Below are 13,668 nucleotides of genomic sequence, written 5' to 3'. Positions count from 1 at the left end.
TTATATATATCACACACACACACGCTAAAAATATAAATATATGGGCAGCTTTTGCATTGTAAATAAATGAAATTACTAAATACAAAAGGGCAGGGTTTTTCTCTATTTCCCTGAATGGATCATCTCTCTGCCCTCAACTAAGATTTTTCTGCTTTGCAATTAAAAGGAATTATAAAGGATTTCTGTCTTCTACAATGAGGGGGGAGCAGTTTTTCCCTTTCAGCAATCAACAAAAATAATGTAAAAACCAGCGGATTATATATGAGGGACCCACTTCAAAGAGTCAGGAAAGGGGGGGGAAATGGGGGGTGGGGGGAGAGGGAGAGAAGAATTGAAGCCTGGAAGACAAAAGCTAAATTAGCAGCTTCAGCAACTTTGGGGTTCGATACATCAACGTGGATGGAAACGTCTTGTGTAGGATTTCTCCTCTCTCTTCTCTCCCTCCCGCCCCCTTTTCTCTCTAGGAGAAGGAAAACAGTAAGAAAATCTGAGGTGCAAGACTGAAATAAAGCAGCTGATTGGAAAAACGCGATTGCAGGCCGATGCAAAGTTTCGGTCTGAGTGCTCCAGCAAGGCTTTCTCACCACGCCGTACCGCAGAGAGGGCTTGCTGCAAGATCGTGTCCATCCTGGTCGTAGTGAGAGCCGAAGGGGAAGGAAGAAACCAGGCATCCCCCAGCGGCCGCTTCCACGGGGGCTTATCTGCAGAACAAGGAGGGCCTTAGGATCCATTCGCGTTAAACAAAACAAAAATAAGAGGATCTCGCGGGAGGCTTCGATCCGGAGCGCTTGCTTTCCGCATAGCCAAAACGACTAAGGCGATTCTTTAGAAGAACAAAACGCTTCCGAGAGCGAGGAGGTTCGGAATGAATCGGAGGATTCAGACGTTGCAAAGGGAACAAAAGGATGTTGCAAATTTGCACGGTTCGGTTCCAGTGAGTTACGCCCCCTCCCCCCCAAAAATATATACAGATAAATATATATATATATGGGGGGCAGAGAAAGAAATGGGGTGGGGGAAATGGAATAATCCAGTTTTATACTGTGTTGTCAAATCTACCGAGTATCCGCGGTTTTGCGCGCAGCAGAAATATTTTATCCTCTCGGACGGTTCCGAGGCGTTTAGTTGGGGGGGGGGGACACGACGACTGGGAAATCCGGCGAGTTTTCAAACGCTTCGGCGCACCGATCTCGGGCCTGGCAGGGAGAAGGGAGAGGACCACCAGCCTCGGCGGTGCTTGCTGTTTCTATAGCCCAGCGAAGAGGCCTCTCGAGCGGCCGCGAGCAGAATGATCTTCCGGTGCCGGGAACCTAGAAAGCTTCCGCTAGGCATCATCGGCCAGCGAAGAAATCGGAGAGATCGGCCCCAAAAGTGCCTCTACCGACGCCTCCGCGCCTCCCCACAGTGCATTTTATGTAATATTATACATTTTTCCAAATCTTGTTATTTGCCAAATCGCATGTGTGCGTGTTTGAATCTAGAGAGAGAGATTTAAAGGATGGCATACTGAAATTGCTGTGCATGTAGCTTTCCGGCCAGAGCCGGCCCCCCCTTTAAAAATAAAGCTATCACTAAAGGGATCCGAGAAGGAAGGACCGAGAGAGGGGCGGACGCGGGGAGAGATCGGAGAGCGAGAGACAAAGCGCCTCTCCCAGCTGCTCCCTTGCAAGACGATTGCCTCTCCCGTGCAAAAACGCAACCTGGTTCAACCTTCTAAGCTGAACCAAAAACAAACGAAGAAAGGCCTTTACCTCCAATCTTAATGAAACATTTCCTCACAACACCACGACGGCATTTTCCTCGCCACTGCAAAACTTAAAAGCCTTACTTCCTACGTAAAATCGACATACATGCGCAGAAACACAGACAGGGGCATAAATAAATTAGAATGCATCTGTTCCAAGTATTTTAATTTTTTTCCCTTTGCAGTTCGGAATAGCCGAATATGCATGAAACACTTTCGGTCGCAGACTGCACTTAGCGTCGAGCAGAAAACCCTAACTCTCGCCTGCATTGTGATTTAATTTTATTGTGATTTAATTTTTAAACAAGGGAGGCTACACATTTGCATGCATTCCTTCTCCCTCCCCCCAAAAATACTACAATGCCTGCGTTTGTTTGTCTTGCAAAGCCCCCATTCACGACTCCGTTAGGAGAAAAAAAACCCACCCCACCCCCCACACAATTCAACAACTAGAATTTCAGTAAGAAATATGCGAACAATCGTGGGTTTTGTTAGTACTGCCCGGAGCTCGGTACAACATTTCTAAGGCACAGCTGAACCACTGAGAAATAAAATAAACCTTCATGCACGTATTTCGCAGGCTTTCTTTTCGTTAGAAACAATACGCATCTCCTTCCCCCAAGGATGTCGTTAAATTATATTCAATTTAGTTAAGGAATTGATACAATTTAGTCAGAGGTTTGATACCAATGTTACACACAGCGAATACCAGGTGTCTGAATTGCCTTTAAAATGAAAAAATAAGCTCAAAATAATTTCTGCTAGCAATATTTTGCAAAAAAATGTAAAAAATAAATTAATTCAGACCTGACCACCGTGAGGGTGTGCTCGATAATAATAAAAATATATATTTTTTATAAAAAAACAAATAATGCACTTTTCAAAAATATATATATATACTAAATAAATTTCAATTACTTACTGGAGGGAGGGGTGTTCCTTTGCACACAGGGAACGCAATACAATTAAATCAGTGACTGGGACTTTGTTGTATTCCTACTGGTATTTGCACTGTGCTGACTGTTGCACTGTAAATGCACTGGCTGCTGCTCCTTGCAGAAAGGAAAAAAAGACCCTGTCGCGGGCTCCAGCTTCCCCAACCTCGCAGCTCAGTCCTGCAAGCAACTCTCCCTGCATACTAATAAGCTCGTGCCACTCACTCAGGGTGAGCGCGCTCGCTGATTGGACGCCCGGCCCTCTACGGTAATAAGCTCGTGCCACTCTCCCTGCGTAAACAGGCTTCCCCATAGGCTGGCGCGGGGCCAGGGAGCTGCCAATCAGAGAGCAGCAGGGTTACTACTCAACCCAATGGCGCCTAATTCAAGTCCCTCCAGTTGCGCAGCTCCCCTCGCGCAGCTTAGCCTCCGCTTTGCTGAATGGGGGGATACGTAGCAAGCGCGGGGGAGGGAGGGGGAAGGAAGAAAGCGCTGCGGAATGGGGAGGGGAAGAGCCCTGCCAGAGAGAGCGGCTCCAGCCCACACACGCACGCCAGCTGGGTGGTGAGGGGTTTCTAGAGGGGGGGTTGCCTTGTTGTTGTTTCTTTCGCTTTAGCAAGGCTGGCCAGTGCGTGTGTGCGTGTTGGCGCGGGAGAGCCCAGTCATCGCTACGGAGTCGCCTTTGCACCGATCAGTGCGTTGGGGAGGGTGGGGAGCGCCGGGCTCACGGCAGCTTTTTTCTCGAGCAAGGTATGCCTTTACAAACCAAACACTTAAGAGAGAGATTTACGACCGTAGGGGTCCCTAGCACTCCCGTGCATTTCAACATCCCTGGATGATATTCCGTGCTGGGGGGGGGTGAGTGAGGAGTCTTTAAAGCGCTCAAGGACACGAGTTCCCATGGGGATTTGGGGCGGGGGGGGGGCGCAACTGCTTCGTGAGCACGTGCTTCTCCAGACGCAAAGGAAGCCCCTCTTCTTTCGCGCTACGCCGAGGCACATGCGAGCTCCCAGGTGGGTTACCATAAACCGAGATCTATTTATTTGTACAGTCATCCTTTTCCCTCCGCCCGGCTCGCTCTCTTTCACCCGCCGCACACTTCGCATCACCATTAATCCCATCATTCAACCACCTTCAAAGCAAAGCTCCCGACGCATTCGCTGAAATTGAAAAAAAACAACACCAAAAAACCCAAACAAGCAAGCAAACTGCAATCACGATTCTGCTGGCAGATTGTTCTTTTGCAACCATCTATGCTTCCCTCGATTACCTGCCATTCTGCTTCTTAAATAGGCCGCATAATTTTCCCTGCTCCTTCCTATATAGTATTAAAACTATTTTTTTAAATAAAAAAATAGCTGCATGGTGCAAAAACACACACCCCACACCGAGCCTCCGATTTTACACCGGCGACGGAGAGGTTAACCACACCGCCTTCCGTTTATTCCCTTCCTCCTCCTCCCCCCCCCGCCCCGTTCCTTTCTTCCAACCCGCCCTTCCCCACTTCCAGGAGACGCCCGGATTGGTTGGCAGTCCCCCAGCCCGCTGTCCATCACCCAGTGTAAACAAGGCGCTGATTGGCTGCTCGCCAGTCCGCACTGGGCTGCCTGAAAAAAGCAATTACTGGCCCCGCGGTTTGCAGGGGGCCCGGGGCTGGTTTGATGAAAGGAGATAAGCTGGGGACTGTTTCCAGCGCACCCCCCCCCGGCACCCCCCCACCCCCGAGGCCGAGCCGACTGTCCCTGGAGCCAAAAGAAGGTCAAAGAGTGGAGAGGATCAAAAGGAGCAAAGAAAAGGGGAAACGGACTGAGTCACTATTAGCGAGTCTGAAAGCAAAGCCATTCATTCCAGGCAGGGTGGTGCTCAGGCACCGCGGGGCGGACGGGCAGCCTCGCCTCCCTGCGCAGGATTGGGGACCGGGGGACCCGGCAGCGCCCGCCGTCGCAGCACCAGCAGCGCAGAATGGGCACAACAGCCGGGGAAGTTCTAGCGTTTCCAGGGGAAGAGGGGAGGAGAGGCAGAGCCGAGGTTTCTCCTTCCCGTACACGGAGAGCCGGATGGGCGGGATGCCCCGGGAAAGCGGCTCCGGCTCCGGCTCCGCTCCCCACTTTGCAAAAGCAGCTGGTTCCCACATCTCCCCCCAGTTTTCCAACAGGGCCATCGCGCCCTCCATTTTGCCAAACTGCGTGCCTCGGGATATTCCTCCGAGGATTTTTATTTTTTTTGCAAAAGCGGAATATGCAGCGAAGCTAAGCGGGAGAAATGCCCGCGCCCTAGTGATCGAGCGAGGTGGAAAGGCAGGCGCGCGCGCTTGCCGTGCGGTGGCGGCGCAAAGATTCTCTTCCCTATACTGATGGGTTTTTTAAAAAAAAAATTAAAAGGGAGTGTAATTGATTTGGAAAATGCAGAATAAATCAGAATAACCCGTAAGTAATATTAGATTACAATGGAGCTATTCATTAACCGGTGGGGCAAATTGAATTAAGGCGACCGAGAAGGAGCAAGCGTGCGCCCGCCTGTATACACGCAAATGGGTGTGTGTTTGCAATTCTCACCGCGGTGGTGACTATTGGGGTTATAGCGAAGTCGCCTCGTGTTTAAAACCTAGGAAGGGCACCGATTGAAACAAACTTGCCAGCCCGCGGGTTGTTTGGGTGCTCACTTGCCAAGTTTTCTATTTCTGCTCCTAACGCTGTGTTTAGATTAAACTGTGAAAGAGCCGATCCGTAAGCACGAGCCGCGCGGACAAGCCTAGGAAGGCTTCCACTTGGAAGACACTTCCTAGGATAAGGCTCCTTGGACGCAGCGGCGACGGACTGACTTCCCAATAAAACACGCGCAAAATTGCTTAGGAAGAGAGAATCTCCAAAGGGAAAGAAACTTTTAACCCAAGAGGCCCTGGGTGATTTCACAGGCGATATGTGTGTAGAGTGATTGAGAGAGTTCTACTGAGAATCTTAATATTGTATCTAGAAGAAATTACAAACGTGCAAGCCATTGTTTTTCTGTGGTTTTTTTTTAAACAGGGAATGGGGTTTTGAAAAGGAGCGTGTTGTGACCAGGGGGTGGGGAGAGGGAATAGTTTGACAAATACAAAGCAAGGCTCTTGAATTGCTGATTTAAAAAGTGACGAGTGGGAGGAAGACACGCAAGTGCACTTTCAGACGGTACCTTCACCTGGAGTCCGGGAGAAAAAGAGAAGCTACGGAATGGGCATGCAGATTTGAAGTGGAGTGTGGAAATTGGAGGGGTGGTATTCTCCAGAGGTTTTTTTTTTTAAAAATCACCAGTAAACACACACGACTCTCACGCATGCACAAAATAACGATTGTGTGTTGTCCTCGATCTCTTCAATCTGCCCCTCTTTCTGCTCATCCATCAAGCCAGGCTTTTAGCCAGGACACAGGCGGGTGGGGTGGGGTTGGGGGGAACACTCTGTGTCACAAGAGGTGCGATTGTGCCTGCCTTCATATATATGAAGGTATATATATATATATGGACTGTTTCTCTAACAAAAAGCCGTAGGCTCTGGATTTTGACAGGGAAACTTATATGAAGGTATACATTCAGCAATCTACATTAAGCTGCAAGTAGAGAGTCCAGATTTATTTTTGTAAATATCCACTCGCCCTAAGGAAAATTCAGGTCCGCACAGAAGAAACACGGGAAACTTTTGAATCACGATTTTTCTAGTGGGGGACAGAGGCAACGTGCCTACGTGTCTTCTGCATTATCTCTCTAAATTATTATTAGCCTACATCTTCTGAAATACAAATGAAGGAAAGGAAGTAGGTTTAAAAACAGAAAAGCGAGTGAGTTGTACATATTTTCCTCGGTTTTGTATTCCGCCTTTCTTCCGTCATGGAACCCAAGACTGCATACATGTGGTCCCTGAGCGGTCACCCATCCAGATCCTGACCAGATCTAGACCTGCTTAGTTTCGGCTCAGTGGGGGCCTCCTCCTCCTTCACACCATAGTATACCCAGTTAGTCCAGCTTGGCACCCATTAAGAACCCTTCTTCCTTTCCTGCAGTCCCATCATTGAGGAGTCCCTCCTGTCCGCCCTTAAATTTTCAACTCTTTTTAACCGTGGCTCCCTTGTCAAACGGGCTCCGCGTCCACCCTTCCACCTCCACCTTTGTGGATCCGGCGTTAAACAGCAACGTGAGAGGAAACCCTTTGTGCGAGAACTCTCCGCTGTTTCCCCAGGTTTTTGACTTGGTCTGAAGCTTTCAACTCCGCATCCGTAAACAGATGAGAGGGGAAATGCGGTCTCGAGGTTTGCTCTCCGCCTGCTCGTATCGCCTCTCCAGATGTCCAGAGATAAAGGCAAATATGGCTACGTTCAAACGTTACAGCCAGACGCTTTATCCCGACGCGCAACGTCCGAACAAAAAAACTTCGCCCCTTGATCCCATTTTGATCCCAATCAATTGGTTTGATTTTGGAGTTGTTATTTCAAATTAAGGGAATTTAGCACAAGCAGCTGGACGCGTTTACCGGGAGGAAGCAAATTCCAGCTTCCTGGATCCTTTTTGCAGGTCATCATATTTAGGAGCGCAAAAGGCGATCCTAAAACATACTTTAATAAAGTCTCCTTGAAATATATACAACTTTACTTCCAAACTGATGTAGTTGGTTGGGGGCGGGGAGGTGTGGACGGTGCAAAGAGCAAGCGTTACGCGCAATCCTATGCGTGTTTACTCTCGGGATTGAAGCATGACCTGGTGGGTATGGGGCCCGATTCTGGACAGTTTGCTCGAAAGCGCAAGTCTCACCTCTGTTAAGATGGCAACTCTGCACAAAATTGCATTCGCAAGCCTAATCACGTCTACTCAGAAGTAAGTCCTGTTGAATTCAATTGGGTTTACTCCCAGGTAAGTCGGGTTATGAGGATTGCAGCCGAAGGGCCTTTGGGCGGGAAACTTGGGAAACAGTTGATTACTGACTGTAACAACAACAACAAAGGGCGGGACTACTGCCCCCTCCCCCAGCAATTCCAGGGGTTGGGGGGGAATTAGAAGGGGGAGACTGCAAAACTTCGAAGTGCGGGGATGTGAAGTAGTTCTTAGGCCTTTCTACTCCCCTCCCCTTTTTAACTATTTGTTGGGGGGGCTTGCACGAGGGGGGGTGTGTAGAGGTTAGAGGAGGGAGGCGGGCTGCTGACCACTCTTTCAGGTGGTGTTTTGTAATGAATGCACCAGGTCTCCGAGAAAGCAGCGGTTGCCCTGCAGTGGGGAATGGATGGAAGGGTAATTAATGCAAAGTGACTGATTGCTCTTGAAGAAGGCCAGTCCAGCAAAGGGGATTGTCCCTGGTCATTGAAGCGTCCTTTGATTGACACTTTCCTTCCCAGCCCCAAGGCGAAGGCGAGGACCCGAAGGCGCTGCGTTTTGTCACTCGGCTCAGGCCACGGGGGTGCAGAATCTTGACAAAACAGGCTTAGCAAAGATGGTTTTTGTGTGCGCGTCTACGGGATTTTTGTTTGGTTTTTTGTGGTGGTGGTTCTGTTTTTAAGGCGAATATATTTCCAGAACCGATAATATAGTAAGAAACTGTGTGTATGTTCCACCCCCTTAAATAATTTCAAATAATAAAAAAAAGATTAACAAATTGAGAGAGAGATCAGCGAGGGGAATGGAGTCGAGAAACAGATGCGCCCATAAGCGAAGCTGACCAGAAACGAATCTGACCCAACTTGTCTCGATCTAAATCCTGAATCACATCCTGAAGCTTCTCTGTTGTTGTTTTCCTTGTTCTTTTTTTTTACCATTCTAGGATTCTGATCAGGACAACCTTAGGACTTGCTGGGTCAGGGGGAAAGAACCCCCCCCCTTTTCAATCCACAGTTTTTTTAATCCACAAGATTTTTTAAAAGAAAAAATAATAATAATATGAAACGGATGTCCAAGATTCGTATTTTGGCTTCCATATCTGCACCGCGTACTCCCCCCCTGAGTTTCTCTCCCCCCTCCCTTCCTTCTGTTCACTTCAGATTTTTTTTGTGTTTTTCTTTTATTGTTTCAAAACAGTTGTTACAGCAAATAACTTTAGACAGGACTAGTGTATAAACCAGAGGTCTGCTGGCAAATTACCAGTTCACTCGTACTCTGCCTGCTCACTTACACAAAGTGTGTGTGTGTGTGTGTGTGTGTGTTAGAGATAGTTTTGTATTCTCCACGAAGGGAATGGGGGGGGGGAGGAGAGGAGGTAGAAGAGAAAGGGGGAAACTCCATTTAGCTTTTAGATGGGCCGCAAGTACACTGTCAGCAGAAGTTACAGCTTCTCTCCCCCCCTCCCCATTTTTAAAAATCTGTCCAGGGGTAACAAATGTTTTTAATTTAACAGGAGCAAAGCTTCGGTATCTCTCTCTGACTTCCTCCATAAGAGAGCGAAGATAATGGAAGGAGAAATAAATATTTAGAGTAGGCTTCAGAAAGATCGCCTGGCACCCCCAAATATATATATATATATATATATATATATATATATATATATTTGTAAATTCGTCCAAAGCGCCCGCTTAACCGTCACGCTCACCTTTCCTCTCTCTTTTTCCTTTAAAAAAATGATAATGGGTGTTTAGAAGCTGAAGTGAGTGGGATAAATCGATCCAGGATCGATCAGGGTCCCCTGGCGACCCTCATTGCTCCTCCTCAGCAGTAATCCGGATTGGGTTCAGTGGGCGCTTACTCGCAAGTAAGCCTCGCGCAGGCTTGGTCTGCCGCTGCTGCCATTAAGCCGCGCTTGGGACTCCGTTAATATAGCCAGTCTCATGCAGAGAATTAAGCTCGTTTATCTCGGGACACATTAAGAAGATTTGGTTCATCTCTCAAGGCCAGATTTAAAAGCCAAACTGTCTCCCTCTCTCTCCTCTCCTCTCTCGAAAGCAATTGCTAGAACTCTGGTTTGGTGATCAGCAAGATCCTGGTCAGTTTCGTTCTCTCTTATAGAGAGAGAGAGGCGAAAAAGTGCCTTGTCAAGGAATCGCGTTTAAAGCAGAACTGGCACAAGGCCTCGCAAATCTCGGTGTCGTGTTCTGTCTGTGGATCAATGAAATCGAAGTATTGAGGGAGGGGGTCGAGCAGATACAGAGCAGGATGCGTGTACAGCGCGGCTCTTCAGCCCTCAGGGAAATCTCTCTCTCTCTCTCTCTCTCTCACACACACACACACACACACACCCCTGACATATTTAGAATCGGGCTCTAGCAGAAGCCACTTTTACGTAGGCAGCTCGACTCTCTTTTCAGTCCGGTTTAAAGCCATCTCGCTCCGATCCTTCACGAGCTACTCGGAAGAGGAGAGAATTCTGATTCCCACATCTAAAGCCCAGACTACGAACTGCATGGAGACTTGGACCAGATGCAGAAGACTCCAGTGGGCTTCCTTCCCCGTTAGCCCAGGTCTCTGCCACCTTGTCGCGAGTGGTGCCCTTGCCTTTTTTAATGTTTGCCATCCACCCGCATGAAGACTTCTGGAGAACTCGGAAGTTTGCACACTATTTCGTGGCTTTTTTGCTTTGGCGAAATAAAGAGGTGGCCTTACAAAATAAAAAAATAAAAAAGGACATTGTTCTCCTCTCCTCTCCCTTTGCGTCTCCCCTCCGCAATTGTCTCCCCGCTGTCAAAACGCACAATGCAATTTCCTCGGGGCAGGGACCTGCCACCCACGTCCTCCCTTCAAAGAACACCGTGGGTCTGTTATTATCATAATTATTAAGCTGTTCCACATAACTAACTTGCGATCTAAGTTCACAATATCCTTCCCATTTTTTATGTTTTTATTTTGTAGGTAAAGCGTTTGTTGTGCAGCCCGTTAGCATCTTTTCCTCTGTTATAACGCGCTGGGAGACGAATCTTCACATTAAGTTCAGTATTCAAACAAGCTGGCATTGGAAGAAATGGCAATTATTCCCCCCCCCCCGCCCCCGCACCTTTCTTTTTTCCTCAAGGTAACCAACATGAAAACATCTCCTTTTCATGTCCAAATGAATATGCAATCATTTTAAATTCTCAGACCTCAGCTAACCTTCACACTCTGGGGAAATGTGTTAAAATATTGCAATTTAATATCTTTCCATCTGGAAAAGAGAGAGAGAAGGAAGGAAGGAAGGAAGGAAGGAAGGAAGGAAGGACGGGGGACCCCTCCCCCCCCAGTATGTCAAATAAAATTATGGATTAACTCAGCACGCTAAATAATTGCCTAATAAGGGCTGGGAGACGCAAATCTTTGCATTTGGGTAATTGTATGTTGGGTGCCTTGCCTAATGCAATTGTTTGGGCCCGGTTCATTGTTCCATGTGCTATTTGGTCAACAAGCAAATTAGAAACAATTTCTTGGCTAGGAAGAATTACTCTTAATTCTTCTCGCGCACAAAACGCTCATTGGAAACCGGGAGGAAGCGGCGCGGAGGAGAGTGCGGGGGTGGGGGAACCTACCCACTCAGTACATTTGACAAACTTTTAAAAACGGGCTCCGATTTTCTGGGGTTGGAGAGGTTGGTGGATTAGAGAGAGAGGGAGGGAGGGAAGGAGGAAGGGAGAAACGAACGAACAAGTGAATGAATGAATGACACGGTACGATCCTGAACGTACACGGAGTACATCCAGTTGATCTCTGCGTAAAGAAAGGAAGGCAAAGCATTGCAACATCTCGTTCCCGGGTTCCTCTGGAAAAAAAGTATCCGTCCGGTGGGCTCCCGGTCAGTCCACCTCGATTTGTTCGAGGGGGCAGCCCGGATCTCCTTAAAGCCAATGAGCTATCCCGCGATCCCACACACACACATACACGTGTCCCCGGGTGGAGGGGAGGCCGAGCACGTGCTGCGTTTTGGCTGCCAACAGCCCCGCGCGAACATGCCCTGTTTTATTTTACATGCTAAAAAACAGACTACTGTAGGATTAAAAAGAGAGAGAGAGAGAGAGAAAACCACACGCAAATCCAAACCCTTCGGGGACAGAGACGGGGGGGGGGGGTTGGCTTTCCGGGGGAGGGGAAGGAGAATAAGAGACACCTTGGTCGTGCGGTGCACGTCTCTCCGCATCTGCCTCCAAAAACAGCTATTTTCTGAGCTCCCCCGTCCAACCTGCCTCGGCTCAGTCTGAGTACTTCGGCTCAACTGGCTTATAAGGAGCCTGTTCACGGAGGTTTCCTGGTTAAAACCCAGTTGTGCTCTCTCTAAGGAAGGGGAGCCCCCCCTCGGATCGGGGCGTCAGGCTCCTTCGGCCATCGTTTTAGATGCTCAGAGCTTCCCTTTTCTCCGCAGCCTCCCTTGTCCCACTGAACTGATTCTTGAAAACCTGCCCTCTTCCCCTTATCTAACAAGGACAAAGGCGAGAGGAGGGAAAACCCAGTTTATGGGGCGCTCTGTTTGCGCTGCGCCTGCATTAATGCTTTAAAATAAAATATATATAAACACACGATCTAGTCTTTTGGGTGGTATGGGGGACAGTTAAAAAGCATAAAAATAAACAAACCTTTTAGGCTTGTGCCCGAATCTCTCTCTGACCCAGTTCAGGGGATTCTCTGCTAAAGGTTAGGCCTAGCGCATCTTCAAGAGGGGAAAGGACAGGCTGGGGCTTGTGTACTGGACACACGGTTTCTAGGGTGTGTGGGTGTGTATACACACACACATATATTCATATTCATTTATTCCCTAGAAATGAATATATATATATATATATATATATATATATATCGCTTATGTTTGCAAAATATCTTGGAGGGGAACCCTCTTCTCCCTTCTGAAGGATGCTCCTCCTTTTTGAAAGGTTTGCTCCTTTATTCCAAAATTGCTCCATGGACTGTTGGAGGGGAAGAGACATCTTGCATCTTCCCCCTCTTCCTTTCCAAAACAAACAAGCGAACCAAACACCTCCAGTGACACCCACAAAAGCAATTCCTGCGTTGCTGTGCTGGGCTTTCCTTCTGGTTCCTTCCACCAGAGGATGCCTGCTTTCTAGGAGCGCGGCTCGCAGCGCGTTGCTCCCTCGGTTCATTCCGCGCCTCGCTTTCCCCGCTGTCTGGAAAGGGGGGCTCCCGAGTCGTCCGAGATGGGCGCAACCCCCTCCCCACTCCAGAACCGGGCTGCAGCTCCTCCGAAGAGCACCCACCCGCTGACCGGCCTCGGAAAGCCTCAGTCGCTTAAAGAGACTTGCAAGCGAACAAGAGCTGCAGTTTCGTGGTCAGGGATCCGCAGCAAGGTCACCCAGCCCTCTCCCAAACTGACTCCTTTGCCTAATATAGGACACTAACGCAGGCTGGAGATTTTGGCCCTGGGTCGTCTTCTTTAGCCTCCCTCCATCTCTCAGAAATGGTCCCTTCAAAGTGAGCTAGACCAGGATCAGGAAAGCAGGAAAGTCAAGACAACACATCTCCCAAGTCTTCCAGATTTTCTGAATCCAGAGCTCGGAAGGAATTCAGATTCTTTGAGAATCCCCACCCCCCCTTACTAAGATAGACCTATTATTATTATTATTATTATTATTATTATTAAATTAAATATTGTATGTATGTTTGTTGAAGCTGAGAGAATTTAGGAGCTTGCATTATTCATGGGGACCGCAAAGAGTAGTCAGGGAAATGAAAAAGGCGTAGATTTGGGGGGGGGGGGAGTGTGCATTGAAGCAAATTCGGCAGGAGCGAGTAGAAATATCAATGATCTGGACAGTCCAATCAGCCGGGAGAAGTGGGGATGGGGGGGAGAGAGAATGAGATAGAGGCGGAATCCAAATAGATCTACTCCCTTTTTTCCCCTTTCGATCAAACCTGGACAAGATATCAAATGGTCAAATTCCTCTCCCCCCCCCCACTCCAACTATCTATCTATCTATCTATCTATCTATCTATCTATTTATTTACACACACACACACACACATCCTTCCCCAGGCCAACACAAGATGTTTTCTGCACTAGGCAGGGAGATCCCCCACTAGCCCCGGTTCTTTATGCATATACAAAGGAAAACTGACAAATTTGTTAATCAA

General features: G+C 48.2%; 1 protein-coding gene across 7 annotated transcripts in view; it reads right to left on the bottom strand.

Annotated features, from left to right (window-relative positions):
• BAHCC1 (BAH domain and coiled-coil containing 1) overlaps positions 1-13,668 on the bottom strand; it is a 118,039-nt gene that overhangs the window by 97,239 nt on the left and 7,132 nt on the right. For 4 of the 7 annotated variants that reach the window (XM_080994317.1, XM_080994319.1, XM_080994322.1 and 1 more), the window contains exon 1: positions 2,667-2,882. The exons of 1 other annotated variant lie outside the window; for it this stretch is intronic. The gene's annotated coding sequence lies outside the window, so the exon portion shown is untranslated. Of the gene's footprint in view, positions 1-2,666; positions 2,884-13,668 lie in introns of those variants that run through there. 2 more of the 7 variants (XM_080994321.1, XM_080994323.1) reach the window with 2 other exon arrangements.

This window comes from Podarcis pityusensis (assembly GCF_964106645.2).
Source record: "Podarcis pityusensis genome assembly, chromosome: 2".
NCBI classification, from domain to species: Eukaryota; Metazoa; Chordata; class Lepidosauria; order Squamata; family Lacertidae; genus Podarcis; species Podarcis pityusensis.
Note: the sequence above shows the minus strand (reverse complement) of the source record. Positions and strands in the feature narration are given on the sequence as shown.